The sequence below is a fragment of the Apis florea genome, unplaced genomic scaffold (assembly GCF_048593485.1).
Source record: "Apis florea isolate Af1SG1 unplaced genomic scaffold, ASM4859348v1 contig_3034_pilon, whole genome shotgun sequence".
Taxonomy (NCBI): Eukaryota; Metazoa; Arthropoda; class Insecta; order Hymenoptera; family Apidae; genus Apis; species Apis florea.
In genome coordinates this window covers 732,656-752,095 of record NW_028256693.1, presented here as the reverse complement: position 1 = coordinate 752,095, position 19,440 = coordinate 732,656, and the positions used below count along the sequence as shown (strand labels likewise).

Below are 19,440 nucleotides of genomic sequence, written 5' to 3'. Positions count from 1 at the left end.
AGATCTGGAAAGGAATCGATTAATAATTATTTATGGCTCAGTGACAAGATCATTGTTTAGAAATGTTGCTAGAAATTGATAATGATCAATTGATAAGATGGCAAAGGAAGGGAAAATACCTCTTGTCGAGAAATTTCTCCTGGTAATCTTGAACGATAGTACCAACCTAACCTCTCCTTTCTTTCTGCTTCAACAAACAAAATGGAGCCTCGAGGAAAAAGGAAAATTCGAATATCACCATCGATCTTCTGTTCTCGCAAATTTATTACGTTTAATATATCGTTAATTTACGGATATCCGTATTAGAATACAAGAATTATTCATGAGTATATATATAGTCGTAGAATTTTTCTCGAGTCAACAAGACGATCATTAATCATTATTTACTTGGCCTCGAAGCATATCTGATCGCGAAAGTGTCGGTATTTTAACATTTAGGTCGTCCAACTGTATAGGAAGATTCATTCTTTATTCATCGACTCAATTGATTTCTTTTCTTTTCATCGTCCAACTTTATCCTCACGATTTACCGCTAATCTCGAGATGGGGGATTAAAAATCTTTCAAGAGGAAACGTCTAGAGGAAATTGATAACTGACAGCTCAATTAAATCTACAAAATTATCGATGAAATCTATTAGTATTTTCACCCTGCTTCATCTTTCAATTAGAAAAAAAAATAACCGTTGATACAACCTGGATAGAAAAATCGTGTAAAACGAGCTTGCATCTCGCGCTCCTATATAAATAACTACAACTCGACAAGATTATTCAGAAAAGAGTCTCCTTACTTGATTTTCGTTCCTCCTTCTCCACTCTCGAAAATAATCGACAGAAACCTCGACGTCCCCGATCAATCAATCCACGACCTCGCGTCCTTCTCATCGATAACCAGCAGGAGATCCACACTTACGAAAATCCATCTCCCTAAATGAGGGGAAAAAATTGGCAGAGGTGCAACCTACTCCTGTCCTATTAATCCGATCAGAAGCTAATTTCACGCTTTACGTCGAGCCTGCCGCTTACCGGGCCGAGTGTTGCTCGCCTTCGAATCTCTAAACGACTCTCTCCTCGCCCCTTCCCCCCAGCTCGTCCGTCGCCAGCCGGCGAAAACAGTTGGCTCGTAAGAGGCGAAGGCAAATGAGATTTGACGGATGTACCGAGAGCCACGAGAGCCACTCCGTCGCATTAGTACCGGGTGTCTGGCTGCGAGAGGGGAGAAGAGGCGTGGTAATTAGTCGGCAGGAACTTTGACGTCTCTAGACGGATCGTGTCGTGCCCCCCTCCCCTTCCCCTGTCGGTGGCGCACACTCTTTGCACGCGCGTTTCCACGAGCGAGCCACTTTTCGTCTCACTTCGAGAGGGGGTGGTGGTGGAAAGGTTGGTCGCAAGGGTTCTCTCGCTGTTTTCGACGAGAGCCGTTTTCAAGGGGGGAAAAACGCGCGATGCCGCGCACCAACCGGTTTTCCGCCACCAACCCCGTTTCGGCGAGGGTGGGTGAAAGAGCTCGTTTTCTCGCCCCGTTGACGAGCGAACGAGCCCGGAAATTGTTTACCCGGAAACAGATTAGAGAGGAGGCGCTATCTTCGATTCGAGCGGGAATTCATAATTGATTTCGATTGAGATTCGTATCGTGTTTGAAAGATTCCTAAATTGGTACATTTTTCTTATTATCCATTGTCTTAGGAGAAAGGAATAAAGGATCTATCTTATTCGAGAAAATTAGATTCTATTCCAAAGCGAACGTCTTATTTTCTTTCTTTTTTCCAATTTGGAATTCTTATTATTAACGAACGATGAAACATTGCTTTGCATTGAGAAAAATCGAGAAACGAGAGATTTTGGACGATGATTCCTGAAATGTATGATATATTTTTATATAGATTCGAATACTTATTACGAATAATGTTGTTACATAGTTTCTAAGAGACAGCAGATACAGTAGATTAATGATAAATCCACGTTTTATCTTCTCGTTTCTTGATCCAATATCACAATTCTTTGATTAAGCCAGTTTGAAATTTTTCAAACTTACGATTTAGAAATCTACGACATAATAAAACGAAAATCTTTTTAAACGGAATATTCATATGTTTGGATCATCAAAGTGGCGAAAAGGGGAAGAGATCTATGTACACAAATGCGCGAAAGCGATTGGATCGATAGTTCTGGATGCGAGCAGAATTTCGAATTTGCAATTCTCCCTCGATTCTTCGGCGGTTTTCTTTTCGTGATTTTCATCGATGGCGGTTGTTAAACTCGTCTTGTAAGTTCACGGGTTTAATGCGCGCGATATACACGTACGTTTGGATTTAGGAAGTGTGTAATTCAGGAAACTCAGGCGCAGCAACGTTATCCTATCTTCATCCCTCGACTAATCCCCGTCGTGGTCTGTGCAGTTCCAACGTTTTAGAACGTCATAAAGGGTGAGTTGGCTCAGACGGAAGAGAAAATGATATAAATCGGCAGTAATGGAGGGTTTGGAAATTTAGCAAAAATGTTCGAGTACGATTGATGTTGTAACACAGGTAACGTTATATCTTAAATCTTATCGCGATACACGCTATGGGAAATTCGACGGTCTATAATTTGTCATGCTGAATTATGCATGTCGATGAGAGCGGTACAATTTTAATATTTGCCGGAAATCGTGGAGAAAAAGTGTTTGCACAACGCCACGGTTTCTGCGTATATCCCCCTTGCAATTTCGATTTTTGTCGATTAGAAAGATCGAGATGGTTGAACTTGCAAATATGCAATGGCAAAAATGGTATCTAATTACGCGAATCTTGAAATTAAAAGTGGAAGTAGATAATTTTTTGCAAATTTTTTGGAAATAATATCTTCTTTTTAAATTTCTTAAATGGGAAAAATTTCCTAAATAGTTTTCCTCTCGCAGTCTTTAGCAGAGATTAAATCTTTCGAAATTTTGCAATCTCGAAGGAAGATAAAAAAAAAAAAAAAAGGAAAAAAAAGTTGCGAGAATGGAGGGATGAATTTCGTCGTGTTTTGGAATGATTCCTATTTGGCCAGTAGCTTTATCTATTACGGGATTTCCCGCACGACCAATGCAATTTCTATCATCGCATGAATATGCAAAATGTACGTTCAAACAGCTCGATTGCAGGCTGGCCTAGAGGGGGAGGGAATTACAATTATCTAACGGAACATTTTCGAAAACATTTCGAAACGCCGGTGAAACCAAAACTGGCGGATGCAAACTATGTTTTTATTACGAGGAAATTCACCATGCGGCTTGTTACGAATAAATCGTTTGCCAGGTGTTGATATTTCGATTTGCAATTTTCGATATTGCATACAATGTATCGCAATGTCGAATTTCGACAGCTTGAAAATCGTGAAAATTACGATATAGGAATGAATTAAGAATAGAGGTACACGGTACAAAATAGAGAAATAAATTTTCAAAAACAAAAATCGAATATTACAATTAAGAAACATTTTTTTTTCGAAGAAAGACAAACGTATACAAAAATCCACTTTTTATCTTTTCGATTATCGACATCCACGCATCCAAGATCCTCCTCGTAATTTCATCGTTCCACTATCGTTCACCCTATCCATCCAATTTATCTTTAGAGCCACACCCTAACCCTAACCACCCACTATACCTGCCCATATACTCGATCAATCGTCATAAAGTTGTCGCTCAGAGCTCGAAGAGGAGGGAAACTTTCTTAATCATCGACGATTTGAACGTGATTCCTGAGAAGCCAAGAAGGATGTACTTTTTTCGTGGTACATGGACGTCATCGTGCCTTACCGATACGATTTTTCTCTTCTCTGCGCGAAATTAAAGAGGATGGGCCAAGGCGAATCGAAAGGCGAGTGGAAAATGTGGTGGTATATAGTTATAGAGGGGGGAGGAGGAAGGCGAAATCTCGCGGCAGTCAGCATCCAGCGAGGAATAGATCGAGCCTGGCGAGGGTATATTATAATGAAATCGGTTTTCGCTTAGCGCGCTTTCAAGCAGCCTTTATTAAATCTGAGATTCCGCCGTTTTTCCGCCCCACGCGTTCTTCGTTTTTTCTCACTGCCCCTCCCCTTTTCTTCTTTTCTTTATCATTATCCCCGACTTCATCGCAGAATAGACGATGGCGCGAAAGAGGTGAACGAGGGTCTTTCCAACTGTCTTCCTTCTCCCCATCTTCCCCAGAATCTTGGCCGGATTTACAACTCGTATTATGCTTGCCTGCCTTTCGCCTGTTTCCCCGAAAGGCGAAAGATCGTAAGGAGCCACGAATACGTAAAGGGAAAAGAGGGAAGATTGTGCCCGACTTGCGATTTTTACGGTCTTCCGGGCTGAAAGAGAGAAAGACAGATGGGGGAGGAGGGGGAAATATAAGCATCTCGAGAATATTTCGCGAGACTGGTTGTAATAACTTATTAAATGCCAGGAACTCGACATGGAAAGAAGCTTTCCACCTTTTATCGGCTGAAACAATCCTCTTTCTGAGCCGCCGCTGGGTAACCTTTAGCCCGCACGCGGCTCGAGAATTACGGCTATTGCTTCCCCTCTCTTCTCACACGTATTTACACGCGCTTATGTTACGTTGTGTCGTCGTAGTCGTCCAAATATTATTTAAAGTGAAATAGCAGGTTGCCATCTCGATTTATGTCTCTGTGTTCATTATCCATAATAACGCTTTAATTTAGGTGTATGCGATAGGATCGATAAAACAAGGATAAAACGATAAAAAAGGTAATCGATCTTTCCAAAAATCAAATAGTTTAGGAAGATATTTTGATTTCAGTTTTATACCAATGTTGGCTTCGTTGTGCGTATCAATATTATAAGAATCAATACTATATACTTTTTGTTGAGTTGAATAAAATGCTAAATTTTAGCCAATAACTTGATTAAACAGGTTAATACTTTTCTGTGGAGAATGTCGAGCTTCAACGTCGATTTGAAAAGAACAAAACATATCCAATACCAATTCCCCTTCGAAATCATATTCAACGAAACGTACGTATTTCCCGCTATAACGAATAATAAAGCGGATGCAAATCAAAACGGTAATATCCAGCGCGTGTGTGTGGAAAGATCGGTCTAACCTTTTTCTTTTCACTCGTGTTATTCGCTCTGCCCGACGTCTCCTCCGAGCTGAAATTCCCTAGACAGAGGCTTACCAAGAGAAAGGCAAGCAAACAATTCGAAGCAGCTAAGTGTGCTGACGGAACAATGAGCCCGCTTATTGAATCCGGCCGTGATTTATGCATATCGAGGGAGGGGGTGGGGGCCGTTTGTCGTTTTCCAATTTGCGCGTTCACGCGACGCCTGTGCGCAGGGCCTGTGCGGAAGAACGCCTGTGTGCAAATCATTTCAGACGCCGCGGCGTGGAAAAACAGCAGCGTGGAAATCTCCACCCTTCGCATACGTCCCCGAAGGATATGAAAACATAGGCCGATATTAAACTGGTGGCTTAACAAATTTTTATTAAAATCCAATGGAGGGAGAGATTCCGTTCCGCGGAAACGCGCGTGAACAACGATTCGTGAATCGAATTAATCCCTCCCCTCCCCCCACCCTCCCGTCGAGGGCGTCGCTTGCTGCTTTTTTAAATTAAATTAAAGGCCTCGACGACGACAATTGGTCGGGCCAAATCCGAATCGAACGTGTCTTCTTTCTTTTTTTTTTTTTTTACAATTGTATTTATTTATAATAAAAATCGATGGCTTTTTTTTTTTACTCAATTTTTTCCATGTTTTTTAAATTCTCACTTTTTCAGTTGTTCTTTTATTTTATTCATTAATGTAACAAGCAAATTTTTCTTCGAACGATTCGCGAGAATTTTTTTTTTTTTTTTGGAAGTCGTCATTTTCATTTTCATTGAAATTCACGTTTCTCTCTCGTGATACGCCGGTACTTGCGGTGGAAACAATAGAAGGAGAAAAACACGCGCGCGCGTACGCTTTTTCAACAGAAACACGAACGAAGATTCCTGGAATTCTGGTCGATCCAGTTACGAGCCAACCACTCTACTCGCTTCACTTCATCCTATTCCCCCGTCTCGTTTATCAATTTACTCGCGTATATACAATATTCCTCCATTATATATGCAGGTAATCCACTGCACTAACTTATCAATAATTACCCTTATTTCACCATAAATACAGTAATGATTACAGAATTACATCGTTCCACGTATCCAGTTTATTATCCCCGTTACCAAACCCGAAATTTACGATTTTGCATCTTGAATGCAGATGCGCGTGTTTCGTTCCACCGTGTTCGAAGATGAGAGTAGCAGCGCTCGAATTCGTTTAATCTCGTTAATTTTCAACAAACGATTGAACAAACGTTTTATCCCTCGTACAGATTTCTTTCGAATTATTCGAAAAGTAAAATTTCCACTTCGCCAGACTCCCTCGGGATTTTTTTTACCCTTAACCAAGGCAAACGCAGTTCAACGTAAGTTCAATAAACCGTTTCCAACGCTTAAAATTCCAGCATCGTTCCCCTCATTTCCCCTCCGCCGACAAATTCTTCCAAGGGTCTTGACATTCGGGGTTAATCGAGCACGTTGTGTCGCGGGGTGGAGGGGGGAACAGCACACGAGTTGCAAGTTCCGCATACATCAACCTCGTGATTCAATGGAAAGTGAAGCAATCTCCACGTTCACACCTTTGTCATTATCATCCGTACCCAACCTCTTTCCTTCGATCCATTTCACCCTCCCCGCTCTAACCACACCCCCTCTTAACTCGAGGCAAGCGTTGCCCCCTTGCTGGGAAATGCAACAGCCTATAAGGTTGGCGGATTAGTTTTGGAATATAGCTGGGTAGTCTGCGAGATTGCCATGAATATTTGACAGAGCGCGACCCCAAAGGAGAGCGCTTCCCAACCGGAGAGTTGCGCGGTTTTCGCTCGATCCAATCGATCCGTGAAACGATCCTATTGCCCGAGATTTAAATTTGGAAAGGATCGATCTAAAAAGCGGCAGATCCGGACAGAGATTTGCTTTTGCATCGAATATTGTCGTAAGTTGATGTATATATATATACAAAGAAAAACTTGATATATGGGATTCGTTCGATTTGCACACGTTCAGATTTAATGAAGTGGCGTGCGATTATATTGCACGATGTATTATTATTCTAGCACAGCAGCGGATACGGACGGTTTTGATCGTTTTAATCTTTCCGGCGCGCTAAATAATTCGGATTACCCCGCGCTTCTCTCATCCTGCGCTGGACGATAAGTCGTTGGCAGGCAAGCCAACAGGGCGGCACACTTTATTCCTCACGATATTCGTCTCACGCGTGAATCGTTTAACCATCGTTTCCATGGCGAAATACTTTTCGCCCGCCTCTTCAAAAACTTTAATCCCGGGGAAATTTTATCCCCGGGATACGTGTCAAACTTAATGCTCCTCCTCCTTTCTTTTCCTTCGTGAATTTCAAAATGAATTTAAGGGTTTGGAGGGGGGGGGGGGTTAAACGGGTTTAAAAGGAATTCGCGATTCCTCCACGCGCGACGTCTCCCGGGATTCTAAAGTTATAATATGTTAATGCATGGAAATTTCCCTTAACTTTTAACTCTTCCCCCTCCCCCTACTCCCGTAACATTACACTTATTTTAGATTATACGTTAACATTTTTTCCGCACGGAAACTTCGTTTCGCTTATTCCTCGTTCAACTTGCCTCGAACGAGTTTCTGATCAAATCCCCGCGAGCACAAATCCAACGATCGTTGAAATTTCGAGATTTCTGTTGTGTCTGCTGTCGCTTAACAGCTTGTATCGTCGAAATTTACGAATAATTTTCCTCCTTCTCCGTTTTTTCAACGGATCGTGCGAACGATGTAATCGAAATAACCGACACAAGTCGGTATCGAAGCGCGAAAAATGATGGAATTTCGATAATCGAATTGACAAATAGACGAAATGCACGGGGAGGAGTGAAACCGTGCGTGATCCGTTTAATCAACGCACAAGTCGACGAGTTAATGGGAATTGAAAACGTTTCTACCCTCCAAGCAATGGTTATTTAAACGAGATAAAAATTGATACAAATTTTAGGCAATTCTAACGAATTCGCGGATTCAATTGGGAAATTAAAAATTGACGCATCGTGGATCCGAATATATCATCATCGTGCGCAAAAGCAAAGAGTCGAAAGCAGAGTTTCTTCGTTAATTAAACACGCGAAATATCGGGGGAATTGGATTCGAAGCGCGTAAAGTAGCTTTCTTCTTCTTTTTTCTTCTTCTTCTTTCTTTTTTTATCGAGCGACGATGATAATTAATAACGTCTCGGGGAAGGATTTTCACGGAGAGCTTCATGCTCCTCTTCAACCGTGGCGGTGTCGCGTTGCGCTCCGGTCGACAATCTCGTAACGAACACGTGACAAGGGAAGCGTAGCGCTCTCGTTAGAAGGCTGTAACTCGAATCTGTTTAATCGATCCTCGATAATTTTTCGTATCGCGTTACGGGAGGAGTTACATCGATACACCGGTTGAAATATCGTGGAAGCGTACTCTTTCCGCCTCGTATCACGTCAATCAATTTCGATGGGTTTTTCCTCGACGAGCTGAATACGCGTGGCCCGAGGCTCGCGCAGTTTGTAAAAGTCGGCTGCAAAATGTAAAAGTGGATGAAAAATCGTTGTAAAATTATAGGGGGAATCGCGATTCACGGAAAGGGGGCGAGGATATTTTGTTTTATGAGCTCGCCGGCTCGATGTCATCGATCGTTTTTTTCATCAGTGTCTTTTTTTTTTCTTCTTCTTTTTCATCTTCGTCATTTTTCTTTTTTTTTTTTTGAAATTTCTTCTGAAGCGATGCGTGGAAAAATGAGATCGACACTTGGTTGAATTTCTAGAAATGTTACGAAATGGATCGAGAGGAGATGCGAATTAAAATCATTTCGTATAAATCCACAAAATCCATGAAATTAAAATTTGTTTTACTGCTTTTATTCATTGATCCAAATTCCAAGAGACTGAACGATTGGGTTACAAAAACTCCAAGCATCGGATATTGTAAAATATAATAGATAATTAGCCTTCGAATCGCAAAAAAAAAAAAAAAAAAAAAAAAGCAAGAAAAAAAGACAACAGCAGCGACGATAATTAACGCCACGTTTTCAAAATGACGACGTCGAATTAAAACCGTCGACGAGCACTCGTAGATTTTATAAAACGAGGCAAATGGGATACGAAGGAAGGATTGCATAGTAGTAGTAGTAGTAGTAGTAGTAGTAATCGAGCTGGCGTCAACGTTAGAAACGGTCCTTTGACCACGAATAAAACAAGACGAACGAGGGACTGGCCGCAGAAGAGCGAATTAATCAGTTAGTTAGAAACTCGGTCGACATTAAAACCCCATCACGTTCACCAAGTTACCAGGGCCGACTGGCTACCTCCCTTTAATAACCATCCCTCTCTCGTCCTCCCCTCCTCTGTCGCATGAAGCCCGTCAGAATGAAAAGACTGACGGAATTTTATCAGCCGTGACAATGGCTCCTGGTAATTTAACGATTTCGGATTCTTCGCGACGGCGACTAAGCTGTTATCTCGATGTCGGTCGCCATGACACCCGTATCGACAATATCACCTCGATATCTGACGTCGAACGAAGCAACGTCGTTGTTGCACCCGCGTCATTCGTACGAACGAATATTTTTTCCCCTCGAAAAAAGATCGTATCGAAAAGATTTCTCCAACATCACATCGACAATCGCGTCACTCCCGATGTATCTACGATTCAGCAAAGACGCTTCTCTCGAAAATCAACCTGTACAACGATACACGTTTGTCATTCGAAAGATATTCTTCCACTTGGTCCTGGATCGTTATTTTTAATGTTATTTATCGTTATCTAGCTGAGCCGATAATTAAATATTTTTATAAAAATACGTATCCATTATCGATGATACGGGAGAATATAAAAAGAGAAACGACACAGTAATGTATTATAAGAAGGAATTCAGAGGACGAGAGACGCGTAGACCCCGTAGATCGGGGATCACCTGCCACGGATTCCGATCTCGTGAGATTCCCCTCATTTTTTCTAATCCCCTCACGATTAAAGCGATCGACGAAATACATCATCGATCTGAAAATATACGTTTCTTAAATGAGAAAAGAAATTGAAAGAAGAAAAGAACATCGATCTGGATAATAAATACCATCCCTTGTCGCGTTGCTCACCGTGATACGAAAGGAGCATTTTCTCAATTTCTCGCCAACACGTTCGTTGTTGAAAACGTTTCGCGTAACAAAAGAACAAACGAGGAAGGAATTCAATTTCTCCTTGACGTTCCTTCGTCAAAGTCGTCGCGGAATCAACTTAAAATTTATTCCAGCATAAATCCTTCTCCTCGAATCGATCCCGTTTAACGTACGCGCGGGCAAAAGATGGCCGAAAAATACGAGGGTTATTCCAGCTGAATAATATCCACCCATATTATCGTTGGACGTGAACGAGGGGTGCATGGTCAAATATCACGGTCTGCCGGGCACGCGGCACTCACAGAGAGAAAAGAATCGTCTGGCGGTGTAATTAAGAAATTCCAAGACGCGGCCAATGCACATTTTAAACTGCGCACCGAGCAGCCGAGGACCTATTTACTCGCCTCTCTCGCGAATTCTCGCGTCAAAGATTATTTTCGTCTGCTGCGTTTTACACAGTCCAATTGCTTACACAGCCCGCCCTTTCGTAGAAAGAATGGCGCGCGGTTTAACGGAATTTCCGCCACGGTTCACGGGTCAATGAGACGATTGTCTGTCGGCGGGGTTTACGTTGGTGACGTTTTTCCACCTCTTCCCTCATCCTCGCGATTCTTCTTCTGGACGCCTTGTACCAAGCTCCTTATACTTTCCGCCGGAGCGAAAACAATGCCTCGCGATTTCAAAATTTTCTCGTTCCTTTCCTTCCTGCTCTCGAGAAGGCAACGACCCACGAGAAATCAAGGAATCAGACATTCATGGAAGTAGTCGATTCCCATCGTCACACGATCCTCGAGCTAAAATTCCACCCGGAATATCGGCAAAGATGGCGTTTGAATAAGGATCAATTTCTGCGAGGTCATCGAACCTCAACATCACGTCGGTTCCTAATAATTCAGGTCCTCTTAATTTCTTCCATCATCAAAACGTTAGCAGAAACGGCGTTAGATCATCATTTAAATCGTCAATTGCTCCATCTCCCTCGTTTTAACTTGCTCTCTTACGGATGTAACGATTTCGGCGGAGAAAATAAACATTTGACCATTGCCATTGTCGCGTATCGTTAATAACACGGTCACGAAGACCACGCTCCACATTCCTTTCGACGTTTCCCCTTTCGTTTTTCTTCCTCGTGAACGAATTTTCGTCGAAACGAAACACTGGTATCGTCGAGAAAGAGAGAGAGAGGGAGCCAGAAACGCTGGATTCTTGGATGTTTGCCTTTGCCCCGCCGTGAAGAAACTGTGGAATTTCTTCCCCACCGAGAGGTAAAGGATTCGTCGCAACATTCGATACAAAATCTACCAACCGATATCACCGGCGAGGTAATATCGTTGTCTCGTGGCCGACCGCCTTCTCGTCCCCTTCCCCCCTTGATTCACGAGTTTGTCAAAGGGTTGCTTTTCCAATTAACCGTGAAAGAGGTGGAGGGCTCCATTGTGGAAGACGTATACACGACAAATCCGCTGTTTCGCGCTTCTGTGCACACGATATCGGGGCGGATCCATCGGGGCAGCTCTCATAGCATTTGATCTGGTTACACGATCTCAGATTCCGTCCACATTCTATTGTCCCGGCCGATTTAATTCCATCGCCGATGTGAACCGCGATTACGCGTCCCCCGGTTTTCCAGCTATGGAATAATAAATTTTGTTCTTTGCCTTTATGATGTACCAGAATATGATATCAATGCGCGTATCATTGATTGGTAAAAAGGGTCAGATTTACGTTCGATGAGAATAAATATATCGATATGCCTTTCGATCGAATCGAAACAAGTTTTCTTTTCGCGAGTTTAAGCAGTTTTGGTAAAAATAATTATCGGATTGAATATTATGTTTATTTATTTTTTTTTTTTGCAAGTAAGGGACGACTTTTATATGCTGCGTATATTTATTGGGAATATTTGGAAAGAGTTACAGAAACACGATAATTGTTTTTTATATAATAAAGATTTTCGAGAGAATTCAATTTTGTACTATAAATCTGCATAAATTTATCTCGATATCTTAATAACATTATCCAGTATCGATGTTGTTTGTAAAATTCGTATTTCGTTAATCTTCTTCACGATACATGATGGAATATCAATTTCAATGTGATGAACAAATGAATTATTTTCAGAAATTGATGTATTGTTATGAAAAAAAAAAATATTCGAGATGAAAAATAATAAGTTTTCTTCTAAAATTTCATTTCTTCTTCAAAGTTTCTTTCATCATATATGTGAAGAGATCAGAACGAAGGTATAGATGTATATTGTTATTTTATATCGTTGTAACTGGCCCAGATGCGAAACTGAATATTATTTTCTAGATTCGATATAAATTTCTCATTAGAATTCGTCGAAACACAAACTTTCTAGTTACAAGAACAGTTTGCATATATGCAATATATCGGTCAACATCTTTTTCTTCTTTCTGAAATATCGAGCAAGTCTATTATTATAATATTAATTATGCACAATGAACGTATACAAAAATATGGAAACTAAAGTCCCAAAAGCCTCCTTTTTCCGATAGAACATGATATTTAGATAATGGAATAGAGCTGGAATGAAACTACACAATGATGTACGAATGTTCTTATTATATAATTCGCATGTACAAATGACTGCAACCATTATGCTTTAACTTTTGCCTCAATTCTTACGAACAGATTAATCGAAATTTTCTTTTTAATAACTATCTCGTTCAATTTTCGTGTCCAATTTTAATTACCGAGAGATATAAATTTGAGATTAATTGTCCCGGATAGCGGGAACAAAATTTTCCCATGGCGAAAACGTTAATGATGATGGAATATAATTTATGTAAAATGAAGAGTACTAATGTTATTACTTATGGAATGTTGTTTACACAAAATAAAGGAGGATGATGTTATTACTGGCATATTGTTTATGCATCGTAAAGGACATTGATTTTATTATAAATTCTCTTTGCTTAAATATTGTAAATTATTGCAATTTTATTTTCACCACTTTAATTCGTTATTATAATTCATTCTTATCTTAGAAATTTGATCGAGCAACACTTGCACGAAGATAATTTCTTTCGATCATCCTGAATCATCCTCTTTAAAGCGTGTTCACAAACGTGAGATCATTTATTTCACGAAGGATTTGTTCGTGCTTCAAAATTAAAATTCGCGTTTTTTCATAATTTTCTCGATCCAGAAATTTGATCCGCCAATTTATAATGAGATTTACTTTTAAAGGAGAAAAGAAAAAATTGGAAATATAATCACACTTCGTGCTAACGAACATCATAATCGTTGCATGCGAATTGATATAAATGCGTGATTATTTATAATCAAGAAAACAAATTGTTCTCGTTTACAAATATCAACATTTCGTGTTCGCACGAATGCCTATGATTAATTCCAATTAGCATTACGTCGGCTCGCGTTTCTTCGTCCATATTCTTCCTACTTTTTTAATTTCGTTTCGGAAGATGAGATTGTCTCGATCTTAAAATATTATCGAAACGATAATTCTCTTAAAGAAAAAAAAAAAAAAATTGTGAACGCCACGCACAAAGGTGGAGGAAAAATAAACGACGCGAGATTTAAAATTTATCGTTTATCGTGAATGTATAGCGAAAAATTCCCAGAATTTTTCAGGGGGAAGAAAATTACTCGTTACGAATTCAAATACGATGTTTCGTTTAAACGAAATTTCCCGCGTATTTTTACGATCTTTACGCCAATTAAAATTTGTCTCCTATCGCCGCCACGTTTCACACGAGATCAAATTTTTAACGTACGAACGCTTTAGAAGGGTGCGCGCGTTCGACGAAAAGAGTATATATATATATATATATATATCGTTCATTCCCCGCGAAATGCAATTTCGCCCTGTTTTTTAATCTACATTTGCGCTGTTTCGCGCGATTATTTCCAACGACTCTTGGTCGTTCGAAAAAAAAGCATTATTAAGCGGAGTTTACACTGTTACACACAGGATGAACGAAGGTATTTTAATTTGGAATTATGCTGGAATTATTGTATTTATTTACACATTGATACCGGATATTTTAATCGTTACGAGAAGAGAACCACAAGAACGATTAATTTAAGAGATACTTTTAAATTTTAATTTCGCAAAAACAACGAACGTTCGAAAGATAAAGCAGAAACAATACGCATATATATATATATATTTTTTTTTTCTTTCGTACTTCATACATGTTCAATTTTATACAAATTTAAATCATCTTCTAAAATTAATAATAACCTTCTGATATTAAAATAACGAACCGATTAACGAACGCGCAATTCTAATTAAAAAAAAAAAGAAAACAAAATTGAACTTTACATTCCATCTTGGAAAATAAGTTATTCGTATCGAATTGAAGTTATCAAACCTGGCTCGCGAAACAAACCGAGTTTTGTTACTCGAAAAGTTAAAAAAGGAAAAGGAATATCTGATAAGTAAGCGTAAATGGGACATCCTGTAGACTTATTCGATTCTACTCCCGTGAAACTTCGAGTCTATTTTATCGTAACTTCGTTACGATTCTTCCTTCTTCCTCCCTCCCTCCCTCTCCATGAATAATTCCAAAGCGAGAAGCATTCGGGAAGGGAGGGAAAAAATTTGGTCTCGGGTTTACAGTTCACTACCTTCTTTCGAAAATTATTCCAAGGATTTCATTATATCCACCACGAAGAAAAATCTGTCCGGGCACGGAATGAAAGTTCACACAGGAAAGTTTTCACGAGTTTTCACGGGTTCGACGATTTGGAAAGACGATTCGCGTTGAAACTGTGTTGCGTTGAATCGATATCTCGTGTTTTCACTATCGACTCCGGCAATGGTTCACCGCCAACTGGAGCAACGTTTTGATAATTAACGATATTTTCGAAACGTTTCCTTCGCCGTACCAACACGATCAAAATATTATTTCGCCGTCGAATCATTCAAAATATTGATGTTCGAGATACACGCTCAATCGACGAGGATATCGACTTCGTCGTTATATTGTGTTTTGGAGAAAAATTGGCAGTAAATTGTTGGATTGAAAATTTTATATTCGAAACGTGTCGTTCGATTCATCCAACTCGAATTATTCGTGTGTGTTTCATTTTTTTTTTTTTTGCCGCAATTTATTACCCAATTATTTCGTAATATCACTCGTACATCTCATAAAGGCGTTTAATCTGGTTTCTTCTTTCTAAAATTTTTATATAGATCGTGTGTCGAACACAAGTGAGAAATTTAATTTTCTTCGAATAATAACACTTTTCTTTCAAACGCAATATTTTTAACTTGAATATTCGACACGATTCCATTCCGCTCGTTCAATTAGATTAATTAATTTACTCAATTTGCGGAAATAAAGGATGGTTTCAATTTTCGTCCCACTTTCTATCCCCAACCAACATTCGATCATAGATAAAAAGAAGAATAAAACTGATCATTCCCGCAAAATTTTTCCCACTTTGATCTATAAATATTAACGATATATCAAATACGACCGCCAATGGAGAGTGAAAAAAAAAAAAAAAAAAGAACAGGATAAAAATTCATTTTCAAGATCGAATCGTAACGACGCGAGATTAGATTCACGTGCTATGCAACAGAATTACGTGACACAGTTTCTAAATTAAAGAAAGCGAAACGTATTACCTCCCCCGAGACGTTATTCCAAACGGTCTCGTTCAACGAATCCCCCCTTCCTCCCACACTTTCCTCATAAACATACAATCGAATAGCTCGTTTCGACGATTCGTGTTTTCTTCTGAATATTTCCGTACGGTCGAATAATCTGTGAGTAGAACCGAGTCGATGGTTGAAAAATCGGCGTGGAATAGAAATCGCGACGTCAATTTTTTGGTATCGGACGGCAGAGGTACGTCCGTCGATCGAGCACGAAAACGTTGGCTGGCCAGATACTTCTAATTGGTCCGGGCTCCAGCAGTTGCCGTTTCGAGTCGTGGGAGGAAAGGGGGCGCGAATGGAAGAAAAGGCTTGCCCGTTGTCACGAGAATTGCGTTCTCGCGTGACGTTCGATAACCCAGGCACAGCGTGACGGGCGTCGAAATAATTCGGAGTTGGGAAGAATGTTGATTTCGAGAAATTCGAATATGAAATTCGTTTCATTTCGAAGGGGATGGAGGAACACCAAGAACGGCGAGGAAAGTGTGTCAGTGTGTTGAGAGAGAGAAAGAGAGAGTAAAGGAAGAAGAGGGGCTGGTTGGAATATTTTTGCTCTTTGGTCACGTTTAATAAGCTTCGATCACGCGACGTAATTATTTCCAACGTCGAAAGATGGAGAGATGGAAAAGGGAAGAGAGAGAGAGAGAGAGAGAAAGAGATACATGAAACGGTTAACGAGCGATTCAAGTTTGATCGATCGAAACGATCGGGTCACTTCCTGACGTGCGCCAGATTGGTCGTGGAAACGTGGCACGACGACGATGGATTTCGCGGCGGCCGGTCAATTTAAATAATAATAATAATAATTGTAACGGGAGCAAATTCAAAATTAGGCCGAGTCGAGTGGGTGGGGTAGCGAGCGAGTCTCGAACAGTGGCGAATTGATTTCTCTTTTCTGGTTTCACTTGTGCGGTGCGCGTACACGATACACACTCGAGCGGGGGAGAAAAGTTAGAGAAAGGAGGCACAAGTACGCTTAAACGCGGCCGGGGCGAGTAGTACGACTCAACCATTTCGGTGAATCACAGGTCGCTTTGCTTTTTGCGCTCCGTGCCATTTTCTTCCAGATCTCGGCTACACTCGTGAAAGGCCTTTAGCACCGGCCGTAAAGCAAGAGGATGAAACTTTTCACAAAAGCTCGAAAGAACTCGAGAACTCCGACCATAGGATTATATCCTTTTTAAACGAAAGAAAAGAAAAGTAGGAAAAATGTAGGGGCAAAAAAAAAAAAAAAAAGAAAGTGAAAAATAAAAAATAAAAAAAGGGACCGCAGATGACGCGTCGTGTCGCGTCGCACCTTCCAATCTTTTATCGAGGCCGACCAACCATGGGATACGTTGGAAACCGCGACGTCACACGTTGCACAAACTTTCGAATCCAACTGCTCGAATCGGCCTGCCCTTTCCTCGATCGAGAAATCAGAGTTTCCAGTTTCTCACGTTCCTGTAATTCCGAAAATCCACAACAAGACTCGTAGATAGGCGAATTTCCCCTTCCATCCTTCTTTCCAAACTCATCATCCCCCTTCGCTTCGAAAGAGAGAAAGAGAGAGAGAGAGAGAGAGAGAGAGAGAAAGATGATCACACGTCAAGCTTACACGTTATCCCTTCCAAAAGAAACTCGGTCGAAAGGAAGAAATTACCTCCGATAGATCCTCGGATCGTAGGGAACTCGCGTGCACTCGCGTAGATTTCAATCACACCACTAATAATCCACTTCGATCATCCACGAGGCACGTGAAAATATCATTGGAACCGATTCTTATTTACAACTGGATCGCGATCGATCACGAGCGGGACGATCCACGTATTCGGGTGGTGCACGTGGTGCCGCGACGTGCGCCCACGGTAGACTGGCGCTCGCTCGGCCGCCTGACTCGTCGCTGACTCTCCCTACTGCGTGGTTGGCCGACCGGCTGGATGGCGGCGGGGTGGTTCGCTGACTGCATGCTGGAAACGCTTGCCGGAACAACCCTTTCCCGTGTTGCTCGCCACGTTGCTGCGCCTCTCCTCTCCTCCTTCGGCCGGATGTCGCAGCGGAGAAACTTTTCGATTCTCGATCGTGTCTCGCAGCTTCGATTTCTGCTGCGTTCGCTCGACATTTTTCAACCGACTCGAGTTCTTCTCGATGGTTTTGCCATTCGGCCATTTTGTCGCCTCGAATCGAAATGCATCTCGCAGGAGGATAATGGAATTTATTTTTTTTCTTTCTTTCTTTCTTGAGTCGAGAAAGAGATTCGTTCCACTTGTCGTTGATCTTGTCGATTACGGCGATTTAATAATCTCTTGAGGATAGATAAAATATTCGAGATGAGTGGAAATTGGATAGATAAGAGAAAGTGATGTACACGTTGGAAGAATTATATCGATTCCCTATTCAAGATTATTTGTAGATCGAGTTATAATCGCTTCTCGTCAACGTCACTCGTTAATTTTAAAGCATGTCTCGCTCGGAACACGTTTATTTCTTTGGACTGTCATTTCGGTATAATTCTATATAAGATCTACAATACATTCTCTTTACGTCCTCGCCATAAAATCACCCATTATTCGTGATCGATTATTACTGGAAGACCATTAATAATTCCTCGATCGTTTCGAATTTCAATTATTTTTTCTTCCTCCCGATTTAAATATATCCACTTGCTTACCCAATCTGAATAATTTATTATTTTGGCAAAATCTCAGGGACGAGAAAGAAAGGAAATTTGAACTTTTAAAATCTGGGCCGCGATGCAAATGAAATAAACGATCGCCGCGTCAAACAAACAAGCTCGAAGCGGTTCCCAGATTAAACGCTGATGTATTTAAGTCAGTCTTGAGAAGTTTCGGTAGCTCGCATTCCGATCATTATCCGTTGCGGGATTTATCAAGGTCTTTGTGTGTGTATCGAATTGACTTAATGACACTTTGATCTCACGTCTGCCTGGAATTTAGTTTCGCGAAATTTCGACGATGTTGCGGCGATGCACCGTGCGCGGCTTCTATTACCGTAAGACCGGGTTAGATTCAGGTATCGCGGCTGAAACTCGTCCCACGACACGTGAGCGTGGAGATTGCATCGAATTCAAAGTATCATGCAAATTATCGTAGGAGAAACTTTGGTGGAAGAACGATGAGGTATCGAGATCTCGATAATTCCTTCCTCCTCGAGAGGAACCTCCTCCTCCTCCTCCTCCTCCTCCTTCGAAACGAAAGAAATTTATATCAGAGAATTGTCGCGCGTGCCCGATAACTCTCGAGCGATTAACTTTGAACAATTTTCTACCGCTTGGTTTAATTTATTCGCAAAATTGTTCCAATCCAACATCGATAAATATAATTTCGTCTTAAGATGCAAATAAACAAGCGACATCATGTTATATTGAATCCTGTTATTTACAAATATATATTTGTAAGTAAATAATAAACTTATGTACAAATTATATCAAATATATTCCACCAGCGCTTGTGCAACGTTTATTTCTTCTTTTTAATCAATCGATGGAAACGTGAATCGTGTCCAAATCATCGAGACTCACGCGTAAAACTATCCGGCGGAAAGGTTCTTTCGACCGCGCATCTCCATCGAGTTAACCACGAGTTGGCGAGG

General features: G+C 40.8%; 1 protein-coding gene across 4 annotated transcripts in view; it reads right to left on the bottom strand.

The window, feature by feature from the left end:
• LOC100869858 (uncharacterized) overlaps positions 1-19,440 on the bottom strand; it is a 198,563-nt gene that overhangs the window by 75,874 nt on the left and 103,249 nt on the right. For 2 of the 4 annotated variants that reach the window (XM_086907927.1, XM_012483467.3), the window contains exon 1: positions 17,492-17,671. The exons of the other annotated variants lie outside the window; for them this stretch is intronic. The gene's annotated coding sequence lies outside the window, so the exon portion shown is untranslated. Of the gene's footprint in view, positions 1-17,491; positions 17,672-19,440 lie in introns of those variants that run through there. 4 annotated transcript variants of the gene reach the window in all.